This window comes from Neofelis nebulosa, chromosome X, assembly GCF_028018385.1.
Source record: "Neofelis nebulosa isolate mNeoNeb1 chromosome X, mNeoNeb1.pri, whole genome shotgun sequence".
Lineage (NCBI taxonomy): Eukaryota > Metazoa > Chordata > Mammalia > Carnivora > Felidae > Neofelis > Neofelis nebulosa.
In genome coordinates, this window is record NC_080800.1 from 123,446,364 (window position 1) to 123,471,980 (window position 25,617).

General features: G+C 48.4%; 1 protein-coding gene across 5 annotated transcripts in view; it reads left to right on the forward strand.

The window, feature by feature from the left end:
• Positions 1–1,183: 1,183 nt before the first annotated feature.
• Positions 1,184–25,617, forward strand: part of MAMLD1 (mastermind like domain containing 1) — a 123,567-nt gene continuing 99,133 nt past the window's right edge. For 2 of the 5 annotated variants that reach the window (XM_058714717.1, XM_058714720.1), the window contains exon 1: positions 2,879–3,157. The gene's annotated coding sequence lies outside the window, so the exon portion shown is untranslated. Of the gene's footprint in view, positions 1,306–1,775; positions 1,866–2,418; positions 2,514–2,872; positions 3,158–25,617 lie in introns of those variants that run through there. The other 3 variants (XM_058714718.1, XM_058714719.1, XM_058714721.1) reach the window with 3 other exon arrangements.

Genomic DNA, 25,617 nt, shown 5'->3' on the forward strand with positions numbered 1-25,617 from the left:
GCATTCCAGCAGAGGGAACAGAGGGTGCAAAGGCCCTAAGGAGAGATGTGCCTGGTGTGTTGGGAAAGAGTCGGGAAGCCTGCACTTCACTAACAGAGTCAGGGAGGGCAAGAAGGAAGATGGTACCATCCAGATTGGGGCTGGGGGCATGTTGTACAGGCCCTTCTAGGCCACCAGGAGCACTTTGCTTTTACTGAGTGAAATGGGGAGCCACTGCAGGTGTGCAGAGATGAGGGACTGGACTGGGGTTTGGGGAGAAGGTAACGGGGAGGAGGTAGGAAACAGAGCCACCTGTTAGCTGACCACTGGAGTAACCCAGGTGGGAGATGCAGGTGGCTGGGCTCAGACGGCACCAGTGGAGACAGAGAAAAGGCTGGGATGGTGGATGCACTTTGACGATGGACGCTTGAATGATGGAGCCTCCATGAACTGAGGTGGCAGACCTCAGGAGGAGTGTTTTGAGGATGACCAGGAGCTCAGCTGGGGGGCATGTGGAGTTTGAGATGCCTAGTGGCCATCCAGGTGGACAGGACCCTTGGGGTCAAATTTTAAAAGCACTCTGCAATTCTCTGTGAAGGACTCAGTTATCCCCTGATCCTCTGCGTTTAATCAGATTCTCTTCAAGACACTCATGAGCTCTCTATCGCTCTAGGGGACACGGTAGCTCTAGGATGACTCCCCCTCCTTGCAGGAAGGGACAGGCCACCGGCCAGGACTCCACGGCAGCCTTGTGTGGGTTGAAGGTAGGGATTGCCATCAGTTTGATCACCAGAAAGCAATAACTTCTCCAGAGCAGCCCTGGCTGGACCCAGCCAAGGTGGATTCCTATCCAACAGCCTGGCTGAGGGGCACCCTCAAGGTGCCTGGGCGAGGGGGGGGGGGGGGTTGGGGGGGGGAGGCGTCTGACACCTGTGCCTCGCGGTAGGCAGGACGCCGCTCCTCAGTCTGGGAACTTTGTGAAACGCTCGGAGGCAAGCGTCCAGTTCCCCAGCTCCGTTGCGCCTACGTAGCCCACGAAGGGAGTTTGGTTGGTTCTCATAGGGGGCCCCAGCGCTTTCCGCGGGCCGAGGGCGTGGGCGCGGAGAGAAGGAGGGGCCGAGTGGGCGGTGGGCCCACCCCTTTATTCCTGGCCCGCGGCTCCGGCCGAGTGCGACCAGATGTGGTGGTGACAGGTCGCTACTCAGAGGTGCGGGCAGGAACTGTGATTGGGCTCTGGGGCTTCGCGGGCGCTGCTGCCTCGGGACGAGACGCGGCGTCCGTGGGCTGAGCTCAGCCCCCGCCGCCGCTACCACCCAGGAAGTCCAGGTAAGGAAACGCATCCCGGCCGGGGGCCCCGGAGAAGGGGCACAAGCCAGTCCCCCGGGCATGGGGGGAGGGGAGCCGCTGGCTTTGGCGCCAGGGAAGAGGGCGGACAGCGTGCTCTGGCCCTCCGGGCGGTTCACAAGGAACCCATGTTCGTACAGAAGCCGCAGGTGTCTGCCCTGGGATAACCCCGCGCGGAGAGGCGGCAGGTCCAGCCCAGCTCGGGAAGGGGCTTCGCCGGCCCCGGGGCCAGTGGGGAGGGAGACGGGCTGGCGCCCCTGAGCTCCCGGCTGAGCACACCGGCGGGCGGCCCAGGGTCTGCGCGCAGGCGGGGGGTGGGGTGGTGGCGGGCAGTGGAGGAGGGGAGGGGGAAGAGGGCGGGGGACAGGAGAGGGGGAGGGAGGACGCTAGGCTAGGGGGTGTGTAGTTTAGTAGCCGCCACCTGAGAGCACGGGTCCCCACTGCCGTCACAGCAGGTCGGCTTGGCTGTCGTGGCGGGAGCCAGCTAGCAGACGCGTTGCCAGTGGGACGGGCGCTACCTACCCAAGCAGCCACCGCTGAAGGTGAGCGCCCTCCCAGGGCGAGGGGGAAGGGGGGCCCGGCTCCCAGCTCTTGGGTCAGTCTCTGCTCTGCTCAGAATGGGGAAGGGGTGTGTGGGGAGGGGATTGAACAGGCTACTTTATGGTGAGACTCCCGTCCCTGTGACTCTCTGGCGTCCTCCGGGGATCGGCTCGCGCGTCCTCTCTCTGTCTCTGTCTCTGTCTCTGTCTCTGTCTCTGTCTCTCTCTGTCTCTCTTTCTCCCCCCTGGTGTCTCTCTAGCACTCTGTCTCCGTCGTTTTCTCTCAGTCGGCCCGTGCGTCTCGGTTTCCGTCTCTCCCTCGGTCCCTCTCGGTCTCTGTCAGTCTCGCGCGCTTGTCTCGCCCTGCCGCGGGTGAGTGCCGGCTCTCTCGCTCTCCCTGCTCGCTCTCCGTCTGTCAGGGGCGCGCGCGGCTCACCGGCTCGCTCGGCCCAGACGCGGGAAGGCTACCTGCCGCGTGCGGGTTTCCAAGTGCTCCGGGCTCCGCCTGTGGCCATCCCGCGAGCTCCATCCGCCCGTGCCCAGGGGCCCGTGGTGACCCCGCTGTCGCTCTTCCCCATCAGCGCACCGTCTAGACGGGCCACCTGCCGCCGAGGGCACAGACCTCCTCCCGCTGAGAGCGGAGCCACCGAGGTACGTGCGGCCGTGGCCCTTCCTTCCTTCCCTCACTCCCCAGCTGCCCTGGCTCGAGTGGGCTGGAGAAACCAGGCGACCACGGCGAAGCCAGCCTGCGGCCGCTTTCCCTTTCAAAGAGTGGCAGAAGGGTAGGGTAGGCCCCTTGGGCGGCCGCCGCGCTTCCACTGCCCCCGGCCCCATCCTGCCTGGAAACTCGGCCTTTCGGGGCTCAGGGCTGGCGGGGTCGCGGGCGGGGCAGCGTGGCTTCCCCTTTAAGACCGAGCCGCTCGTCGCCGTGAGTGTGAGGGTGTGTGAGTGTGCGGCGTGCGTGTCTCCTCCTCCCCGAGTGACACAGCAGTGAGAAATGCCTATCAGTAACTTAAACCCCCGAAACTCCACCTTCCGGGCGCGCGGCGCGGAGCCGGGCGGTGGGAATGGAGCGAGCAGATTGAGGCCGCCACTGCAGCGCCGCCGGCATGAACTTGGCCGCAAGCTGAAGCAGCCGGCGGCGGGCGGGCGCGGGGGCACCGGCCGCTAGCCAGAGGGTGATCTGCAACCGGGCTGGGCTACTCAGCCGGTGCCCGAGGCCAGGCTGCCTGCGCCGGCGGCCGCCCGCCCCTTGGGCACTGCCCCCGCCGCCGCCGAGGGAGCTCCGCAGCACGGTAAGGCTGAGGGCGGGAGCGGGAGGTCCGGCTGCTCTGGGGGGTCCAGGGGGCACTTGTGGCCCCCACTTGTGGTTCCCGTCGCGGAGGAGCTGAGGGGACCCCAAAGTTTGCTCCGAGCACACGGCCCACCTGGCGCTATGCGCTGCCAGCCCCTCTCTCAGACCGGCGGGGCCGGCCTGAGCGCAGCTCCCATCGTCCGGGACTTCGGCCTCTGCCTGCTCCCCAGCGCCCAACGGGCGTCTGGAACCGGGCGGGGGCCGTTAAGTACCGGCGAGGGAAAGCAGAGGTGCGCGAGCCACATGATCTTCTCTGGCCCTGCCGGGCTACCGGGAGGCTCCCACTCCGTTCCGGCGCTCCCCGGGCCTCTGGCGGCCCGGATGCCACCGGCGACGTTGCCATCGCATGCCAGCTCCCTGAGCGTTGGCCAGTCGACAGTGGGCGCTGGGCACAGGATTCCACCCACCCCCCCAGCCCGGTTTGCCGCCACCGAGTCGGGAGTGTGGAGTGTGCGTGCGCCGAGCCCGCTGCCTTGCGCTCCCTCCCCTGCCAAATCCTCCTCTGGAGAGCAGCCCCGAGCAGAGCTGGCGGCTCGAGGCAGCCCCGACTGGGCTCCTGCCCGGAGCTCCAGGCGCCCCAGCGCTCGGAGCTCCCAGGCCTCGGAGCGGCGGCGGAGTCGGGCGCCCGGCGCCGGCAAGGGCGGGCGGGAAGCCCCCCGGAGCGCCGCCAAATACTTTTCTGGGCCAGTTGGCTCGGCTAGGCTCCGTCCCGATGCAGTGTGTCCGAAGCCACTTGGAAAGCTGGCCGTACCGTCTGATTTTGATCCGTGATTAAATGCGGACTGAGCAGACACTAATAGGATTAGCCTGCCAGAAAACTGCCCTGAAGTCGTCGGAACCTGAGCAAACTGACGCACCTCGGGCGGGGGGCTTAGCCCCACCGCGCTCCTGCAGTTGAGCGGCTAAGCGGGGCACCCGGAGTGTGGGTGTTGAGTGTGTGCGCGGGAGGGAGCACAGGATGGCTGGGGGACTCGGGGAGAAGGGACTCCGCTTGCCGGGGTGGCTTGTCGTCGTTGTTTGGCAGCGCAAGGAATCCCCCCCCCCCCCCCCCCCCCGCCTCCGGGGTGCCATCCCCACAGCGAACGTGTCGTTTGCGGGTAGCCGAACGAGGCCGGCTCCGGGACATTGTCTGTGAGGGCGAGTGAGCCGAGCGTACCAGAGGCGGCCGCGCTGGAACAAAGACGCAAAGTCTCCCCGAGCCCAACCAATTTCGAAAGAGTTGTCTGGGAAGAGGGCCCGGGTCTCCCAGGGGAGACCCCCGCGGGAACCGTGCGGTCCCCAGCGCCCATGCCCCACGGCCCGAGTGATCTGTTCCCGGGCTGCGGTGAGCCGGCGGGCAGTATTGCAGCGGCTCAGCCCAACCCTTGGCAGGCGCGGGCCGCCGCCCGAGTGTGCCCGCGGGCCGGGCGGGGTGGGCCGCGCACCCGTGGGGGCTTCCCGGCCGCCTGGCCGCATGGGGCTCCCGGAGGCCGCACAGTTTCTCCCCCCACCCCATCTCTTCTTGTCTTTATAGATCCCCCTCCCTCCTACCCCCGCCGCCGCAGCCGCCAACAATCCGCTTTATAAAAAGCCCCTTTGTTTCCCAGGAGGCTGGAGAGAGGGAAGGGGAAAAGGGACGCAGAGGCAGGGGGCGGGGGCGGCTGCCTCCCAGTGGCCTCGAGTCGCTCGGGACAGGAGGGCAAGTGTAGGCGGTGGGGGAGGGGGTTGTATTTCGAAGACCCTCCCCAGGAACCCCAGAACGCGTGGGGAGCCCTTGGCTCCTGCTGCCCACCGCGGGCCCCGCCTGCTGGCTGCGGACACCCGGGGCTACGGCGGCACGGACCGCCGGGCGGGAGGCACGGCGAGCAGAAGGACGCGGAGGCCAGAGGCCGAGCACGCTCCTCGGGAAGGACAGACGCGGCTCGCCGCTGCGCTCACGGGGCGCGGGCATAGGGGGCGCCCTTTCCTCGGTTTCGCTTTGCAGCCCGCGCCCCTTACCTCCCGGCTCAGGGCGGCTGTCGCGCCCGCCCGCGGCGGAGACGATGGTAGTGACTGAGGCTTTCGCCACCCTGCGGCTACACTCCTCACTCCTTCCTGCGCCCTCCTGCCGGCCACCCACCCCCCCAACACAAACACACCGGGGCTCAAATGCTCTGCGGACCCCCTTTGTTTGGAGGCAGGGAGGGAGTCGGAACCGCAGCCTCGGGGGTTCCTGATGCCTGAGTGGACAGTGGAGATGGGGTTGCACCTCCCGACCATGCGTCGGTTTGTCGCCTTTACATGGACCCAGCGCCGGACAGTTGGGGGTGTCCAGGATGCATGGGCTGCCGGCATTAGTTGGATTGAGAATTTAGCGGGCCCCTATCCCCTACACCTGCCCTTCCCCCCAAACCTGTGGGAACCCGGACTTGCACTGAGGAATGTTAAACATGTTAGAAGTAGCCTTTCGCCATCCTGTTGGCCTGCCCCGCCTCCGCCCTCCTCTCCAAATCTGTCCGCTTCTCTCCTAAAGTTTGTTCCGTTCCGAAAAGGAATACTGACAATAAGAAAAAAATTGACAAATAAGGAGAAGTAGGCGGGGTCCGAACAGCTAAGTCAGATTCCTCCCGATCTCTTGCCCGCCTCCGTCCCCCTTCCCATTTAATCTTGTGGCGGCATATTATTTGTACCTTTTTGCATATCTTTCCCCTAATCCACTCCATTCCCATCTCTGGAGGTTATTCGAAAGTGTTGGTCAAACATTTGTTCTCTGGTTTTTGGAATTGAAGGTGAAGCGTTAACCTCCCCCACCCCCTCCTCTCTCTCACACACAGACACAGACACACGCGCGCGCACACACACACACACATCCCAACTGCATCTAAAACCACAAGAAAGTACTCAAAGGGTAAACCACAGGCTCTACCTTCTCCTCCCCCCTTTGTGCTTCCCTTCTGTAGCAAGATCATTGGAAAATAAAGCTGCTGATGTGCGAGATGGAACATATGGTGCCTCCATAAGAGAGTAGCTGAAATGGCCTTGAACCTGCCGGACAGACCAGCTGTTTGCTGCCAGCCAGAGCAACTAATCAGCTTCTTTGCCTTAAAGTAACATCCCTCTTTTCTCTTGATGACCAGTTTGCATATTAAATAGGATATTCTCCAGAGGAGATAGGAGATGGGCTTCTATATTGCTTTGTGCTTTGGTGGTTCTCCACACGCCTCGCCCGCTACTCTGCGTGCTGCCTTGGCTTCTCTCCGCATGCGTGCCTACAGGGTGTGTTTCCTTTAACACTGATAAAAGGATGTTGCCCCAAGTGGAACTTGGGAAGAAGGAGGCAGGAGAGGGGCTGAGATGGTCCCAGATGCCTGGGAGGAAATCTCTCTGTTTTGTTCGTATTAGCTTTAGAAAAACTAGCAGTTCTCCCCCAACCCCGCACACACATACACACATTAAAAATATCACAAAGATCTTCCGGCTGCGACCATTTTCAGTTTTCCTTCAGTACAAAGTGTTTGAGGAGATACAAGGAAATTCCATGTTAGGAAATCATTAGCAAAGGGTGACTTCGTCTGTTTTCCTGCCACTGACGCTGACAGTGACACAGATGTGTGGGTTGAAACAGGAACGTCATTGAATTTTTAAACTCAACCAGGAAATAGCCTGTTGCTGGGTTGGGGGGGGCATCTATTCACTGCATCTTAAGTTAGGAGATTTACTGTTGTTGATTTGTTGATCCTTTTCAATAAGGAAAGGTTTTTTGTTTTTTCCTTTTTTTCTGAAGTGTGACCAGCATGTTTAGTATCATTCCCCCCCCCCCATTTTAAGCAGATCACCTAAAGGTTTAAAATGCACCTGCTAATAGATCATCCCTAGGAAACTCAGTGGCTATCCAGGCTTATAAAATGGGCAGAAACTGATCTTAAATCAGCAGTTCATCTGACAATAGTTGGACTACTCTCCTTTAAAGGGGCTTCTTCTATGCAGTAAACCTTTTCTTTCTTTTTTCTTTTAAGACCCTGATTTTCTTTTTTTTTTAAGAGTCTGATTTTCTTTCCTTTTTTTAAGAGTCTGATTTTCTTTCTCTTTCTTTCTTTCTTTCTTTCTTTCTTTCTTTCTTTCTTTCTTTCTTTCTTTCTTTCTTTCTTTCTGCAGTGGTGCACTAGAGAGATAATCAGCCTAGGAGCTAGGAAACTTGTGTTCTAGAACACTCTCCCCACTAATTAGCTGAGTGATCTTGGGCAAGTCTGTCCCCCTCCTTCCTCCTCCTCCCCCCAACCTTCATGACCTAGAAGTCAGTGCCTTCCAGCTCAAACACACTGTGATTTGTAAATGAAATAGTCATTTTCTGGAAAAGTGAAACACCTTTGAGGAAAATGGCTACATATAGAGGGAAATGGGGCTGAGATTTTTGAGGGGCAGCAAGAAGAGGGAGAATTAAAAAAAAAATGGCAGAAGTCCAATCAAAACAATATAAAAGTGGGAAGTGCTCCCTCTCTCTGTGTCTTATGCCAGTGTGAACTTGTAACCCAGAAACATAGATCCTGGAGGCTGGGAGGCAACCCAGAAGGCTTCTTGTCCAGCAACCCTAATCTGGTGATCTCAGGGCCTATTGACGGCTGGCCTCCTAATCATTGGGTTGGTTTACAGATAACGGGATCCAAACTCTTTGAAATTAGACTGGCATGTTTCCAAAGGACTCATCTAATGGAGAACAGATTTGCTGCTTTGCAGTTATTTAGCAAAGATTTCAAGGACGAAAAGGCCTTCCCTCTACACACATGTGCCCCGCTGGAGTTTGGGCTCTGAACTCGCTGTTGAACCTTTTCTTTTCTTCCTAGTCCAGCTGGGTATTTTTTAAAAATCACATTTCCAACTTTGAGGACACAGCAGCCATGTAAGAACCTGCCACTGTCCTGCTTGATTTTAATATTGATTTTTTTTTAAACATGGAGGGGGGTGCGAACATTATGGGGAAGGACCTTTTATCCTCTGAGCTCTTTGGCAATTATCTTGCTGCCATAAATGTTGATACACATATAATGGATGTAACTAGAAAATCTCCTTATCCAAGCAGAAAAGGCTGAGTGTTTGTTGGAGCAGACAGATGTGGCCAGGGAGGGAGATAGATGGCGGGGAGCAGCAGCCGGTTACCATGCACCCGCACAATAAACCGATTCCCATCACACCCCTCCCAGCTCCGCCACCCAGGGTAACCTAGGCAGCATCAGTCAGCTGTACGGTAAGAAAGAAGCCTCTTGAAGTTCAGTTGGAAGCAGTCTGATTTTGCAGGCATTGAGTCCTGAAACATTTCCAGGTGGAGAGCAGAGAAGCTTCCTAAATCCACATGACCCTGATGGGGTTGTATGGCAAGGTGTATTCCTTGTTGTCATTGTCACTGTTGTCATCATTGGGTTGCAACTGTAGCAAAGGAAGGACAGGCCCATGGAGTCACTGGTCAGGGGTCCCTCAGAGGTGAGCAACAGTAGCTTGCGTGATATAATATTTACCTTCGAGGATTGTGGCCGCACAACCCCAGTGGTGTCCTGCTCCCAAATGACCAGCCCTGGGCTTCAGAAGCCCCAGGAGCATTTTGTGCAAGAGGAGGGGATAGAAGCAAAAGAGTTGGGTTTCCTCCCTACCCTGCAGTTGCTTTCTTTTTTCGCCCTGTTCACAGAGCCTCCCCGATTTCCTTTGGGCCTCGAGTCCACCCCTAAAATCTGACCTCTTTAGATTTTCCAAAGCAATCAGATTTGTCACAGCCCAGAAAGGTCACCCAGGGTGAGGCAAATCGAGGGGTTTTGCTGACTATGGGCTCCCCGGAGTAAAAGCTCCTAGAGACAGGGCCTAAAGAGCACCAGAAAGAAAGAGCCCTTTGCAAAGTCTGTGAGAACTGTCCTCGCCTAGACAGAGCCCCAGCTTCAGACTCCCCTTTCCTCCATGGCCCACAGAGGGTAGGTAGGCTCTTCCTGACAGACCAGACCACGGAGAAGGAGGCCATCCATAGCAACCCAGTCCTGCCCTGACTGACTTCTGACCCTGGGGAGAGCCAGTGTCCCTTTCTGTGCAGTCTGGGTGCCAGCCTGGAAGTCCCTCCATTTTCTCAGGGTGGGGGCCCAGCTGCCTTCCCCTCCCAGTATGCCCTGCTGCTCACTCTGCCCAGTAAATAACCATTAAGTGGGGCTTGGGCAGTGCTGTTTTCTGAGTGCCAAGAGCTGTTCCATGAGGCCCAGAGGAGGATGGGGCTGAACATGGCATTCCATCATGCTGGGAGGGGGCCTGGCCAGCTGGCCATTATGTCTCCCTGTTCCCTTCACCTGTGCCAGGACCTGGACACTGGGCCATAGGGATGTATTTCTGCTGATTCTAGAAAAGGCCCCTGGATGCCACCGGGCATGAGCTAGTCAATGGCATCAGCTTTCATATTTTGCCCAGTGTTTGATCCTGAACCCTACCCCCTGCTAGCTTCTTTTGGAAGCTCAGGGACACAGAGAGGAGGGGGACAGGATCCAGCCCTGCCTTCCTTTGCATGGCCCCATTAGTTTGTTGACTACAGTTCCTGCACATGGTTGGCATAGATGCCCCAAGTCGCCTACAAATTCCCGTGCTAAAAGGTGGAGAATTTTCTAGCTGAGAACACCTTGTGACTTTACATAAGAGGAAGGCAAAGCCCAGAGAGGGGCCCAACTTTCCCGAGGGTACACTGACTCTCAGTTAACCATATTTGAGTCAGGAAACCCCACTCTGCACCCATGCTATGGGCACACAGGCCTCTCCTTTTGAGGAGGAGCCAATGCCGTGAGATCGTGGTGTGCTTGGGTTCTTAGCATTGTTAGGAAGGCAGAGGGGTGCCTTGTGATTAGAACTCCAAATCTAAACCAGCAAAGATGGCATGTTGTAAGTTAAGGAGCAGTCTGGGGCCCGGGCCTGGGGACCTCAGAAAGGAGTGTGTCTCCACTCATCCTGTTTTCAAGTCCCGGATGGACAGTCACGCAGAGCCAGCCCCTCCGAGGGCTTGGCCGGGTGGGCTCTGTTGGCAGTTTAGGGGATTGTTTGGGTTCAGTTCTTAAAGAGATCTCAGGGTTACCATCTGCTTCCGGAAGTTTCAGCGCCAACCTCGGAATTTTGAGTGGGACAGTAGTTGTGGTGTGTTTGCCAGAGTCACATGAAAGACTGGCATGCATTATGCTAGGTCCAGGGAGGAGGGCACAGTGTCTCTAAGCTGCTTGTCTGTCAAGGATTAATTTAACCCCTAATTACTACATTTTCTTCGCAGTTTGCCGTGCAAACGTGCTGTAACAAAAGCTCAAAGAAGTATGCCATTTCATTTCACTGCCACTCTTAAGTTAATTTGGGGGATACGGAGTCAAATTCGACACACTTGGTGTTAGAATAATCGGGCTGCCATTTGAACTAAAGTTGAACAATCCATGCCATTTGAACAATCCGTGGAGCATGTGCGATTCCCTGTGCAGTAGCACGGCCTGAGCCCTGCCTCCCGCCTCTCCAAGGTTGGGTGGTGAGCGCTGGTCCCACGGTGCAGGTGAGGTCAAAGTGGAGCCCCCCAAAGATCTGCTCCCGAGGCGGCAACAACGAAATAGAAACCGCAGGGCTCCCCTGACAGGAGGTCTCCAAGCAGGCTTCTCTCTCTCCTCCTCCCTGCATCCCTCCAGAGTGACAGCCCCTTGTCTGCCCTATGGGCCTTTTCTGCCCCTCTCGCCAAAGGGCAGTGGGTGAGTGTGGGAGCCAGAGACCACTCCCCTCTCTGGGGTGGCTGGGAAGCCTGGCTTCTCAGACCCCAGGCTGGAGGCCCCCAAAGCATCATTTTTGCTCCTATTTCCGAGTGCACCGCGCTAGGCTCTGGCGCAGAATGCGCACAGGGCAGCATGTTGTGCTGGAAAGCCAGACTTGTACTCTCACAGGCACCTCTGTCTCAGGGGCGGAAAAGCACGGTCACTCCTCATTAACTCTCAGGAAGGAGAAGCACTTTGCCTTCTAGAGCTCATGTCACCCCAGAAGTTGAGAACTAGAAGCTGACATGGTCTCTCTCATCCTCACCACATCCTTTCTGGAAGGTGGGACCCAGATAGAAAGGGCTAGGTCTGAAGCCCTTGTTCCCCACATGGCTGGGGACAGGCTCTCTGGCCTTTTCAGTCACGCCTTTGGGTTGGCCCTTTGCAAAATCCTGAGCAAACCAAATTCGGGTCCAGTCTCCCTTCCTGGGTCCTAGACCTGCCCCTCACAACCCCTCCCCCTTACCTGGAAAGACACCATCCTTAGCCCTCTATGCTCTGATGTCATTCCCTTCCTCCAAAGAGTCTGGAACCTCCAACTTGAATTATGGGATGCAAGGGTTGCCATGCTGTCTCTTTAGCTTGGAGGTAGGAGGGTTGGGGGGTTTAGGGAGGCCCTTTTGGACACCCCCCAGCGTGGCACCATGCCCTGCATAAAGCTGGTTCTGTTCATAAGATTGGAGAATGTCCAGGACCACCTGGCTGCCAAGGTTTTCCTGAGCTTGCCCCCAGGGAGGCCGACTCCAGCTAGCCTCCTGAGCCCCAAATCGTAACAAAAATAATACCTGTTTCTCTGGAGCAGGGATAGCTCTTTGCCTTTTGTGGGTCACAGACTTCTTTGGGAATCTGATGGAAGTCGTGGGTCTTCTCCTTAGACCACCACACAAGAATATGCAATATTGCATCTAATTTCAAGGGCTCATAGGCCTTTCTGGAAGCCCATTCATGGTTCCCTCAAGGTTTCTTTAAGCCAGGTTAAGAACACCTCACTGTGGTGCCTTGGGCTGTGCCAGATTTCATGGTCATCCCTGGTCACCTCATCGGCATAGAAATACTGCAATGTGGCAGGAAGAACAATGAGCTTTGCCTTGGGCATAGGTCATTGACCAACTGTGGGGTTTTAGGCAAGTCCTTGAACCTACCTGAGCTGCAGTGTCCTCAGTTGACAAATGGCAATATGAGAATGCCAGTCCAACCCAGCGAAATGGCATCATGGGAGATTCAAAAGACCTGGTGTTGGTGAGATGGTCTTGCAGACATCAGGCTCAGGATACACTCTTGGGTTGTCACTGGTTACTCTTCATTTTGCCTTCCCATGTGGCCTGAGAAGTGTAACAAAATAAAAACAAGTCTCTTTTGACACAGAAAGTCCTTTTGTTTCTTCCTTTGATAATTGTGTAAGTTACACCCAGGCAAACAGCATGAAAAAGTCTCTGGCTTAGGAGGGACCCCCAAGGCCATGCAGTGTTTCTGGGATCTAGACAGTTCTGGAGGCCTTCCCTGGTTAGGGATCCTGCTCACCCAGCCCTCAGCAGCTCCAGAGTGGGGCCAGGGCATGTGTATCTCGCCCGTGCCCTGGGGGAGGTTCCCTGTCTGCCTGCCACGGAAGTCAGCAAATGAATCTGAGAAGGCCAATGATTTGGTTTGCTTTTCTACATTTCCACTGTCACACCTGGCATTACGAGGTCAAAGCGGGTCTTTGACTTCCCCCAAACCACTGAAAAGGTCTAGCCAGCTCATTGCGAAAATGGGGTGGTGGACCTGCCCGGGTATCTGGCCAGGGCCCTGTCCTGAGGGAGGGGAGCGTCGTGTTCCCTGTGTTCTCCGTGGTGAGGAGAGCAGCCTCAGAAGGGGTATGCAGGCACTGTGATCGGAGAGGGGGCTGGCCTGCTGGGCACAGTTCAGAGGACCTCCTCCACCATCCACGTCCAGCACTGCAAATGTGGAAAGATTTGTGGCAAGGCCAGGAGAGCTCATAAACCATAGGTAGGGAAACTGAGACACTGAGAGGGGCTGCGCAAGAGCACAGGTGAGCATGAAGGTGAGTTCTTGGCCCCTGCTGGGCCTGTGCTCTTCCAGGCCCCCTGGCTCCTTACAGCAGGGGCTTTTTACCTCTCTTAGAGACAAGCCTGTCTGGCCCTAAAGAATTCTCAGTTCCTGAGAGTCAGCTGAGACAGTAAAGAATAGGTTTGTGAAGCCATCTGAACCCTCAGAGGATGATCCTGGCCTTGCCTAGCCAGTTGCTGTGCCTTGCCACACATTTGCAGATTTGGCTATGCCCATCCCCCACCCCCAAGGTAGAACCGTTTGGAAGGCAGTATGTTGCTAGGAGCTTGGACTTTCTCTCTCCTTTATAAAGAGATGCGTGCTGTTTTGCTTTGAACTGGTTTCCACACAGATTGAGGTGTCCCCCCATCCTTTGTTTCTTGTGTTAAAGAAAGCCAGATTTGCCAGGGGGCTCGTTAAGTAGGGATCACATTGAAGATGGCTGTTCGGTACTGGGTCCTTATGCATGCGGAGTGGCACCAACTCTGTCCTTTGCTGGGGTGTCTTAGCCTCAGCTTCAGTGTTCATCTGGAGGGGGAGGAGTTGTGCAAGTCATTTGAAAGCAGATGACCTCTAGCAATTGTAGGCACGTGGAGTAATCAACTGAAAATTGGAAATCATGGCAGTTGGCACTTGCCTTTTGGAAGGTTCACTGTTTAGGACCAGCTTTGAGTCTGGAAAGGGTCCCTAGTGCTATAGTGGGAAGAACATCCACCTGGGGGTCAGCCAGTATGTGCTCCAGGTCCAGTTCTGAGCCTCAGTTTCTCCATCTGTATAATGAAGGAACTGACTGAATCTGAAAGGGAATCTGAAGAGCTTCTCTAGCCCCGATATTCCATGATTCTCTGGTTGCAAATTAAACTCTAAGTTACTTAAAATATTTGAAAAGGATAAGTCAAATATTTTGAAAGTTTTTATTTTTATTTACTTTCAGAAAGAGAGAGAGCACACACACGAGAGGGGGAGGGGCAGAGGGGGAGAAGAAGACAGAATCTTAAGCGGGACTCCAACTCAGGAACTGTACCGTAAGATCATGACCTGAGCTGAAATCAAGGGTCAGATGCTTAGCCAACTGAGCCACCCAGATGCCCCAATATCAAAATTTATTCTTTTTTGACCAGAGACTTGACAGTGTGGGAGCTTTCTGTTAGCTTGGTAGGTGGGGGCTGTGACTGTTATATAGGCAAGAGTAGTTCTGAAAGTTTGGGTAAAGACAAAAGGAATTGATATGTATTTATGTAGGACCAATGAATGGGAAAAGTGGAAGTTCCCTTAGAGAACCCTGGTTTTACACAGGAGGATTCTGGGGCTGAGCTAGTCCAGACTCAGGTGTTCCCACTCTCAGCCCACTGTGGCACTATTTGCTCCACCCCATTGTACAGAGACTCTTACAGAAGCATCATCCAGCTTGTGGGCAGCAGAAGGAAGATAGGGCTGATTTTGATTTCTAGCTATCAAATAGTAGCTTATCAAAAAGTCCTTGCCCCCAATAACTAAGAGTTGTTCTCAACTAAAGTAAATATTTAATATTGTTGGTACCAAATGCCTAATTTAAGATAAAACAGATTTTTTAAAAAATAATGGGGCGGGGGTAGGGATGTGGTCCTTGGGCACTTGTTATTTGGAATTATTTTAATTTAAACATATGGGCTGTTTAAGTTGGACTTCATATTTGCTAATTTTCATTATGAAAAAACCCTCAAGCCACCCCACCCTTATTTTTGTAACGAGTAACAGTTTTTTCTTGTCTAGAAGAAGCTTTAAATTTCTCAACTGTTTGCACCCACAGTACTTGGCATATTTGCTTATTGTTTGTTTGTTTTAAAAATTACTTTGGGTTCCAGGTGTATACTGACCCCTGGCCTGTCCAAATTGGAGAGGAGAAGCAGCCCAATGTGTCCCACCACCTGCAAGTGTCCACAGAGCAAAGGGTCTGTGTTGGCCACCTATAGCTCGTGGGGCACTTACTAAATCTACCTGGCCCATCCCCATACAGCCACCAACGCTGGGACTATTTTTCTTGGTTGTGGCCCACCCAACCGCCTCTTATCTGTGCCCAGCCACCCCTTCCTCTGGCCTGAAACATGACCAGCATCTGGAAGGGAGGCAGCCTAGGTGCTAGGCTCAGCTCTGCTGCCTCACTGTGTGACCTTTGGCAATTCTCTTCCCCTCTCTGGGTCCCATGGCTCCCATCACTCCATTGGGCTGGCCAAGAAGAGTAAACGGCTCTCTGAGATTTTCCTCTTCTTGGGTTGGATTATATTTAGAGGCTGTGATTTTACTAATGGAGTATATGACCTTTAAATCCTTTCTAGAGGTAAAATTCAGTGATTGCCTGAATCACTGAAAGAGGTAGGTAGACATTGAGTGCAAGAAAACGGAAATGGACAAACACTCTCTAGTATATGTGCTCCTCTGCCCACATAGTTCCTGACGGCTGTCTGCCTTTTGGAAAAATGTATCTATCTCCTTCCCCTCACTCAGATTTTTTAGGGGCTTTGGCCTTGAAACCAAGGCAGGAAGGGAGGTGGAAAGGAGGGCAGTGCCCAAGACCCTTCTCTGTAATGTGGACCCTTACAGGTAGTAGGGTACATTGGGTTGCTTCTCCTCTCCGATTTGGACAGGTCAGGAGCCAGTATGAAACTGGAGCCCAAAGTCATTCAAAACTGGAACTTGGGTGCTGATCAATTCAAGAACAGGCCAAAAGTCATTCTGAAAAGTTGATTCAGTGAAGATACTTTGTGTATTGACCATGTGCCGGGCACTTGGATGGATGGATGGATGGATGGATGGATGGACAGAAGGAAGGAAGGATAGGCAGATACATGAAACATAAGATGTAAAAGGCTACTAAATACCCAATGTGAAAGAACATATGCAAATTAATGATTTGTCAGGGCAAAGATGAAGGAGTGAACAAAGCAGACAAAAAAAAAAAAAAAACACTCATGGAAGGTGGTCCAGTGGGGGAGACCAAAGGGAGACAAGATTAATAAGTAAAAAATATAATATGTCTGAGGTGATAACTGACTTGCAGCAAAATAAATCAAGGAAGGGAATTGGGGAGTGGCAGGGAAGGGTGCACTTTTAAATAGGGTGGGAAACAAGGACCTTGCCAAAAAGGTGAGATTTGAACAGAAACTTGCAAAACCACGTATCAACTAGGCCACTGTTGTCCAATAGAAATGTAATGCTAATGGCCACATTTAAAAAGTTAAAAAGCAGGTGAAACTAATTTGAATCATATATTTTATTTAACCCAATCTATGCAAAATATTATTTCAACATATGATCAACTTAACAATTACTGAGATATTGTACATTTTTTATCACACGAACTCTTTACATTCCAGTGTGTAGTTTATACTCACAGCACATCTCAGTGCAGACTAGCCACATTATAAGTGCTCAGCAGCTGCATCTTAACTCTCCGTCTCCTGTCCATCCATCCATCCATCCTTCCATCCATCTATCTTTCCATCCAGTTATCCTCCAAAATGACTCCGTTTTTCTACCTCGTGAGGATTCCCTTTTCTGCGTTAGGGAATTCAGTGAAACAGCTGGTTTCTGTCACCCTGAGCTGGGCTTTGTGAACATTGGCAACAGGTCTTTTGTACAAGGAAGGCTCCAGTTTTGACCTGAAATTTATCAAAACGACAGTAACTGTTCCCTGAATTCCTGCGTATGCCTAGAGACTCCTGTCCTGTTGCTTCTGGGAAACCCTGCCATCAACTGTGAGCATTTTCTAATGGTTGACCCTTAGGCCTCTACTCTTTGCTCTCTACACCTTCATCCTCGGGGATTAATTGATGGCTTCTAAGCTTTTTTTAATTTAATATTTTACCTTGACATGAATTCAGATTCAAGAAAAGTTACAAGAATAGTACAAATAATTTCTGGATACCTTTCACTCGATCCCTAAATGTTGACATTTTACCACATTTTGTTTTATCCACTCCCCCCCCACACACACAGAGTTTCTTTTTCTGAATTGTGTGAGAATAAATTGCAGACATGATGCCCCCATTCCTAAGTAGTTGAATGTATATTTCCTAGAAACAGGCATTCTCTTGTACAAGCACAGGATGATGATCAAAATCAGGAAGCTAACATTGTTTCCAATCGAATCTAAAGACCTTATTCAGGTTTTGCTGATTGTTCCAATAATATCTTTTACAGCAAAAGAAGGTTCAGGGTGATATGGTATGTTTGGTCATTATGTCCCTTTAGTCTTCTTTATTCTAGAACAATTCTTCAATCTGTCTTTTTGGTTTTAGTGTTGATATTTGTGAAAATTATAGGCCAGTTATTTGGCAGAATGTCCCTCCTTTTGGGTTTGTCTGATGTTTCCTTGTGATTAGATTCAGGTTCTGCACTTTTGGCAGGAATTGCCACAGAGGTGATGCTGTGTCGTTCTCAGTGCATCATATCATGAGGTCTGTGATATCTAGATGTCTCATTACTGGTGATGTTAACCTCGATCGCTTGGTTAATGCACTGTCTGCCAGGTTTCTCCACTGCCAAGGTACTATTTTTCCTGCTGAAATGATGAAATGGGGATATATTGGAAGAAGTGTTAATATCCTGTTACTCTGAAAACTTTCACTCACCAGTTTAGCGTCCATTGAAGATCCTCTTGCCTGAGGCAAATTTATTATGCTGGTTGCCAAAGAATGAATTTCTAATTTCATTGTGCCTTCTATATGTATTGTTCAGCTTTATACTATAATAGAGAGTTTTCCTCCCCCCGCCCTCCCTCCGATTTCTTTACTTATATATTTATATCAGATAAGCTCGTGGGTTTTTTTATTCATTGACTTATAATCCTTTATTATTATTTTGATGCTCAAACTGCCCCATTATTTGGCCAGTGGGAGCCCCTTTGTACTAGCTCTTAAGTCTTTTTGACACATCTCTAATTATTATCTGAGCATGGCCTTAGTTTCTGACATAACAAGATGCTCCAGGCTCATCTTGTACATTTTCTGCCTCAGCCCTAAAAATCAGCCATTTTTCCAAGGAGCCCTAGTTTCTTTTAATGGAGAATGGTATTTAGAAACCAAGATCTGGGTACTAGATATATGCTTATTTCTACAAGAGCATCATTCCTAATAGACTCTCTCAGCCTACAAAGGTAGGAAAATAATTAACCTACATCTATATTTCATTTTATCTTACTATTTTATCAGTTTTTATTATTGTGGTAATTTCTCTTTCTACCCACCTACATGTCTGTCTACCATATATCTACTCTCTTCCTCTCTCTCTCTCTATCATCCAGCAGTTCACACTGATACATTTAAATTCTAATCCGACAGCAAAGTCAGTTCTCTTTCCCTGTCCATATTTGTAACTCCCTTTTAGGACAGCGAGAAATCTCTCTGCTATTATCCATAATGTATTTACTCATTTACTGAACCCTAAAATACACAGAAGGTAGTCCCAGAATTGCTAACCCATAACTCTGTGAGAAGAAGCCCATTAACTAGAGTACGATATTTGTTTAGAGTTCTTTTTGTCTTTAGCTTGAGGTTATATCATCCAAAGACTGTGTTAAAAAATTACCTGAGCTAGTTTTCCATCCCCTTATCCCCAGTGTGGTCATTTGAGTATGGTTCAGTTGACTTGTTTCTGTTTAGATTCCTTTTGGGGTTTTTGTTTCCCCGTATTTGTTAATCTTAATTCTTTGTGGGTTTTTTTTTGAAAGTGTGAAAAATAACAGAATTCCAAAAGTTAGAACTGTACAGAAAGTGACACTTCACATTACGTCTACCCTTCCTACCTCATTCCATTTATTTTTGCACAAATGAGCAGATATGCACGTCTTTACCCACAGCCCTTTTTTCCTACATGAAGAATAGTATCCTACAGATCCTTTTGGGGGAGCTTTGCTTTCTCACGTGACAGTACATCCTAGCAATCACTTCTTATCATTTCACAGAGCTCTCTCTCATTCTATTATTACAGCTCATAATATAGTATTATGTGAATATACCATAGATTATTCAACCACCTTCCTATGTATGAGCTTTGGGTTGTTTCCAGTATTTTGCAATTAAAACAACGCTGCACTGAGCAACCTGGTGCATATGTATTTTCATTTTGCTGAAGATATATGTTCAGGGCAGATTCCTAGAAATGATGTTGGCGTATCAAACAGTAAACACCTATATAGTTTTGTTAGGGATTGCCAGATTCCCCTCCTGAACGGTTTGCATTCCTATCAGTAACGAGTGAGAGTTGGGTCTGTTTTCCTAAAACCTTGCCAATAAAGTGTTTGCTATACTTTTTAATTTTTGTAAATCTGATAGGTTAGAAATGGCATCTCAGTAATTTTAATTAGCATTTTTCTAATTATGAGTGACTTGGAGCATCTTTTCATATGCTCTAGAGCCTTTTGTGTGTGTGTGTGTGTGTGTGTGTGTGCGCGCGTGCGTGTGTGTGTGTGTGTGTGTGTGTGTGTGAATTATGTGTTTATGTCTTTCTTCCTTTCTCTACTGAGTTTTTGGTCTTTTATCCTCATTTTGAAGAGTTTTTATATTAAGGCTATTTGTTTTCTAACCTGTGATATGTGTTGTAATTTCTCCCAATTTGTTGTTTTCTGATACTGTTTATTTCTTTGCCATGCAAGAGCGTTTTTAAAAAAAGATTTTAGTTTTAAGCTATCTTTACACCCAACCTTGGGTTCAAACTCACAACTCTGAGATCAAGAGTTGCATGCTTCACCAACTGAGCCAGCCAGGCACCCTGCAAAAGTGGTTTTATGTCGTCAAATATCAGCCTTTTCTTTTATTGCATCTGGATTTGTGTCACATGTAGAAAGTTTTTCCTCATACGCAGGTTAAAGAGGAATTTACCTGATTTTCTTCCACTGTTTGTAAGGGTTCAAGTTTTATATTTAGATTCCTAATCCATTTGGACTTTATTCTTATGGATGGCTATATGGGTTGGATCTCTGCTTATTTTCAAATGGCTACTCAGTTATCACAGCCCCATTTTTAAAAACATCTATCTTTGCCCCAGTCATTTGAAATGTCACCTTTATCACATATTCAATTTCCACATATACTTGAGTCTATTTCTAGATGTATGCTCTATTCTGCTGGTCAATTTGTCTGTTCATCTAATGCGACACTCTTTTAATATAAAAGACTTACATCATGATTTTCAAAACCTTTTTATTTTGAGATAATTGTAGATTCGCATGCAGTTTTAGGAAATAATGAAACAGAGATCCCATAAACCCTTCACCAAGTTTCTCCCAGAGGTAACATCTTGCATAACTGTAGTTCAATATCACAACCAGGACATGGGCATTGATACAATCCATCCACCTTATTCAGACTTGACCAATTTTACATGCACTTATTTATGTATGTGTGTGCATTTAATTGAAAGCCATTTTGTCAAATAGGCAGGTTAATGTGATCACTACTATGGTCAAAAGTAAGAGCAGTTCCATCACCTCCATGTTGCCCTGTTATAACCAAACCTACCTCCTCTTCACCCGGCCCCACCCCAAGTCCCAAATTTGTGGCAACCACTTAATTTGTTCTCTACTTCTATAATTTTTCCACTTCAAGAATGTAATATAAGTGGGGCTCCTGAGTGGCTAAGTTGGTTAAGCAACTGACTCTTGATCTCGGCTCAGATCACAATCTTGCGGTTTGTGAGTTTGAGGCCCACATCCAGTTCTGTGTTGATGGCATGGAGCCTGCTTGGGATTCTTTCTCTCCTTCTCTCTGTCCCTCACCTACTTGTGCTTTCTATCTCTATATCAAAATAAATAAATAAACTTTAAAAAAAGAATGTAATATAAGTGTAATTAAGCAACATATAACCTCTGGGATGGGCTTTTTTCAGTCAGCATAATTTTGGTAGTGGTGAAGTGCAATATATGAGAGGTCCTTTCTGATTGGTGTGTAGTGCTATCTCATTGCCGGAGTTTGTTTGTTTGTTGTGTGTTTTCTTCAGGAGGAGAGCAGCATCCTAATGCCTAATGATATTGAACATCTTTTCTTGAACTTATTTGCCATCCGTATATTCTCCTCGCTGAAATGTCTGTTCATGACTTGGGCCCATTTTCTAATTGGATCGTTTGTGGGATTTTTGTTTGGTTTGGTTTTTACCATTGAGTTTTGAGAGTTCTTTATATATTTTACATACTTGTCCATTATCCAATATGTAATTTGAAAATATTTTCTCCCGATCTGTAGCTTGCCTTCTCATCCTCTTAACATATTCTTTCACAGAAAGATTATTTTACGGATCATGCTTTTGTTGTTGCTTCTAAGAACTCTTCATCAAGCCCTGGGTCCCAAAGATTTTCTCATGTATGTTTTGAGTTTTCTGGTTACGTACCTTACATGTATGACTGATCTATTTGAGTTAATTTTTACATAAGGTGTGAGGTTTAGGTTGAGGTTTATTTCTTTATTTATTTTGCCCATGGATGCCCACTTGCTCAAGCACCATTTGTTGAAAAGGCTTTCTCTCCTCCATTGGATTACTTTCATACCTTTGTCAAAAATGGGTGGGGCAAAAGGCAAGGGAATTAAAAGCAAAAGTGAATTACTGGGACCTTATGAAGATAAAAAGCTTCTGCACAGCAAAGGAAACAACCAACAAAACTAAAAGGCAACCAACGGAATGGGAAAAGATATTTGCAAATGACACATCGGACAAAGGGCTAGTATCCAAAATCTATAAAGAGCTCATCAAACTCCACGCCTGAAAAACAAATAACCCAGTGAAGAAATGGGCAGAAAACATGAATAGACACTTCTCTAAAGAAGACATCCGGATGGCCAACAGGCACATGAAAAGATGTTCAACGTCGCTCCTTATCAGGGAAATACAAATCAAAACCACACTCAGATACCACCTCACGCCAGTCAGAGTGGCCAAAATGAAGAAATCAGGAGACTATAGATGCTGGAGAGGATGTGGAGAAACAGGAACCCTCTTGCACTGTTGGTGGGAATGCAAATTGGTGCAGCCGCTCTGGAAAACAGTGTGGAGGTTCCTCAGAAAATTAAAAATAGACCTACCCTATGACCCAGCAATAGCACTGCTAGGAATTTACCCAAGGGATACAGGAGTACTGATGCATAGGGGCACTTGTACCCCAATGTTTATAGCAGCACTCTCAACTATAGCCAAATTATGGAAAGAGCCTAAATGTCCATCAACTGATGAATGGATAAAGAAATTGTGGTTTATATACACAATGGAATACTACGTGGCAATGAGAAAGAATGAAATATGGCCCTTTGTAGCAACGTGGATGGAACTGGAGAGTGTGATGCTAAGTGAAATAAGCCATACAGAGAAAGACAGATACCATATGGTTTCACTCTTATGTGGATCCTGAGAAACGTAACAGAAACCCATGGGGGAGGGGAAGGGAAAAAAAAAAAAAAAGAGGTTAGAGTGGGAGAGAGCCAAAACATAAGAGACTGTTAAAAACTGAGAACAAACTGAGGGTTGATGGTGGGTGGGAGGGAGGGCAGGGTGGGTGATGGGTATTGAGGAGGGCACCTTTTGGGATGAGCACTGGGTGTTGTATGGAAACCAATTTGACAGTAAATTTCATATATTAAAAAATAAAAAAAAATTTAAAAAATGGGTGGGGCATATTTGTATAGGTCTATCGATCTATGTGCCTATCCCTCAGCCACTGTCACACAGTCTTGATTAATGCTGCTATATAATAAACTTTAATCCCAGGTAGAGTGATTCCTCCCATTGTATTCTGTTTTTTCAAAATTGTTTTATTCTAGGACCTGAAGCTTCCATATAAATTTTAAAATAAGCTTACCTGTGTCTGCAAAAAGCCTCGCTGGGATTGTGATAGGAATCACATTAAGACCATAGATCAGTTTGAACGAAATATTTACTATGTTGAGTCTTCTAATCAATAGACAGAGGATGTCTCTTCATTTATTGAAATTTTATTTATTTCATTAGTGTTTTGTAATTTTCTAGATGCAGACCCTATGCATATTTTCCTAGATTTTAATATCTAAGTATTGCATTTCCTTTAGAGCAGTTGTAGATGGTACTGTGTTTTTAAAACATGTTTCTTTTCTGGTATAATTCACATACCATAAAATTCACTTAAAGTGTTAAATTCAGGGATGCCTGGGTGGCTCAGTCAGTTAAATGTCCGACTCTTGGTTTTGGCTCAGGTCATGATCTCAATGGTTTGTGAGTTTGAGCTCTGCATGGGGCTCTGTGCTGACATTGTGGAGCCTGCTTGGACTTCTCTCTCTCTCTCTCTCTCTCTCTCTCTCTCTCTCTCTCTCTCTCTCTCCCTCTCTCTGCCTCTTCCCCACTAATTCTCTCTCTTTCACTCAAAATAAATAAAAATAAACTTAAAAAAGTGGAGTGTTCAATTCAGTGGTGTTTTTAGTATATTCACAGAGTTGTGCAACCATCACCCATATCTAATTTCAGAACATTTTAGTTACCCTAGAATGAAACTACATACCCATCATCAGCCATTCCAAATTCCCCTTTACCCTCAGCCTCTAGCAACTATGAATCTGCTTTCAGTCTCTGTGGATTTGCCTATTCTGGACATTCCTATAAATGAATGCATACAATAGGTAGCCTTTTGTGACTGACTTCTTTCCCTTAGCATAATATTTTCAACTTTGATCCTTGTTCAAGCATGTGTTAGTATTTCATTCCTTTTTATTGGCAAATAATATTCCATTGTAAGGTATACTACATGCTGTTGATCCATTCACCAGTTGTTACCACTTTCGTACTATTATGAATAATGCCACTATGAACATTAACGTGCAAGTTTTTGTGTAGATGTAGCTTTTATTTTTCTTGGGTCTATACCTACAAGTGGCGTTTCAGGGTCATATGATAACTCTGTTTTTAATATTTTGAGGAACTGACAAAATGTTTTGCAAAGTAGTTTCAGCATTTTACTATCTCACCAACAATATATAAGGGTTCCAATTTTTCCACATCCTCACCAACATCTGCAATTTTGTCTTTTTGATTATAGACACTGATGTTGAGCATCTTTTTGTGTGTTGACTGGCCATTTGTATATCTTCTTTGGTGAAATATTTCTTTGGATCCTTTGCCCATTTTTAAGTTGGATTATTTGTTTTCCTGTTGTTGAGTTGTAAGGGTTCTTTATGTATTCTGGATACCGAACCCTGATCAGATATATGAATTGCAAATATTTTCTTCTATTCTCTGGGTCATTTTCCCATTTTCCTGATGGTATTATTTGTAGCACACAAGTTTGAATTTTGATGAAATCTAATTTATCTAGTTTTTTTTTAATCACATGCGTTGATGCCATATCCAGGAAACTCTCATCTAATTCAGACACAAAGATTTACTGCTATTTTTTTTTAATGTTTATTTATTTTTGAGAGAGAGAGAGAACGTGAACTGGAGAGGGGCAGAGACAGAGGGAGATACAGAATCTGAAGCAAGCTTTAAGCTGTCAGCACAGAAACCGACGTGGGGCTCGAACCTACAAACCACAAGATAATGACTTGAGCCTAATTAGGGCACCCAACTAACTGAGCCATCTAGGCACCACAATTTACTGTTAAGTTTGATAAGAGTTTGTGTGATTTTAGTTCTTACATTTAGGTCTGTCTTCCATTTTGAGTTAATTTTTGTGTATGGTGTAAAAGGAGTTCATCATTCTTTTGGCTGTGAATATCCAGTGGCCACAGCACTACTTGTTGAAAACACTATTGTTTTGCCTTGGTGTTCTTGTAAAAAAGCAATGGAACATGAATATAAGATTTATTTCTTGACCCTCACTTCTGTGTAATTAATCTATACATCTATCCTTATGCCATTCTGGTATTGTGTTTTTAATTTTAGTTTCTAAATGTTTGTTGTTAATATATGAAAATGTGGTTGGTTTTGTGTGTTCATCTTGTATCCTGTGACCTTGCTGAACTCACTTATTTGTGCTAGGAGCTATTTTGTAAAGTGTTTGGGATTTTCCATGTAGACAATCATGTCATCTGCAGCTAGGGACAGATGTTGTTCTTCCTTTCTGATCTGTATGACTTTTATTTTATTTTCTTGCCTTATTACACCAACTAGAAGAACTACAAGTATTTTGTTGAATAACAGTGGTGACAGCAGACATCCTTGCCTTGTTTCTGATCTTAGAGGAAAAACATTCAGTGTTTCACCATTAAGCATAATGTTAGCTGTAGGGTTTTTGTGGATGCTCTTTGTCACATTGAGGAAGTTCTTATTTCCTATGTTGTGAAAGGTATTTGTTTTTAAAATGTTTATTTATTTATTTTGAGAGGGAGAGATACAGAATGAGCGGGGGAGGGGCAGAGAGGGAGGGAGACAGAAAATCCCAAGCAGGCTCCTCAGCTATCAGTGCAGAGCCCGACATAGGGCTCAAATTCATGAACTATGAGATCATGACCTGAGCTGAAACCGAGAGTCAAACGCTTAACCAACTTAGCCACCCAGGTGCCCCAAAAGTGGTTTTTTTTAAATTAATGAATGGGTGTTGAATCTGTCAAATGCTTTCTCTGCATCAATTGATATGACTATGTGGTTTCTCTTTTTTAACCTGTTAATACTGTGG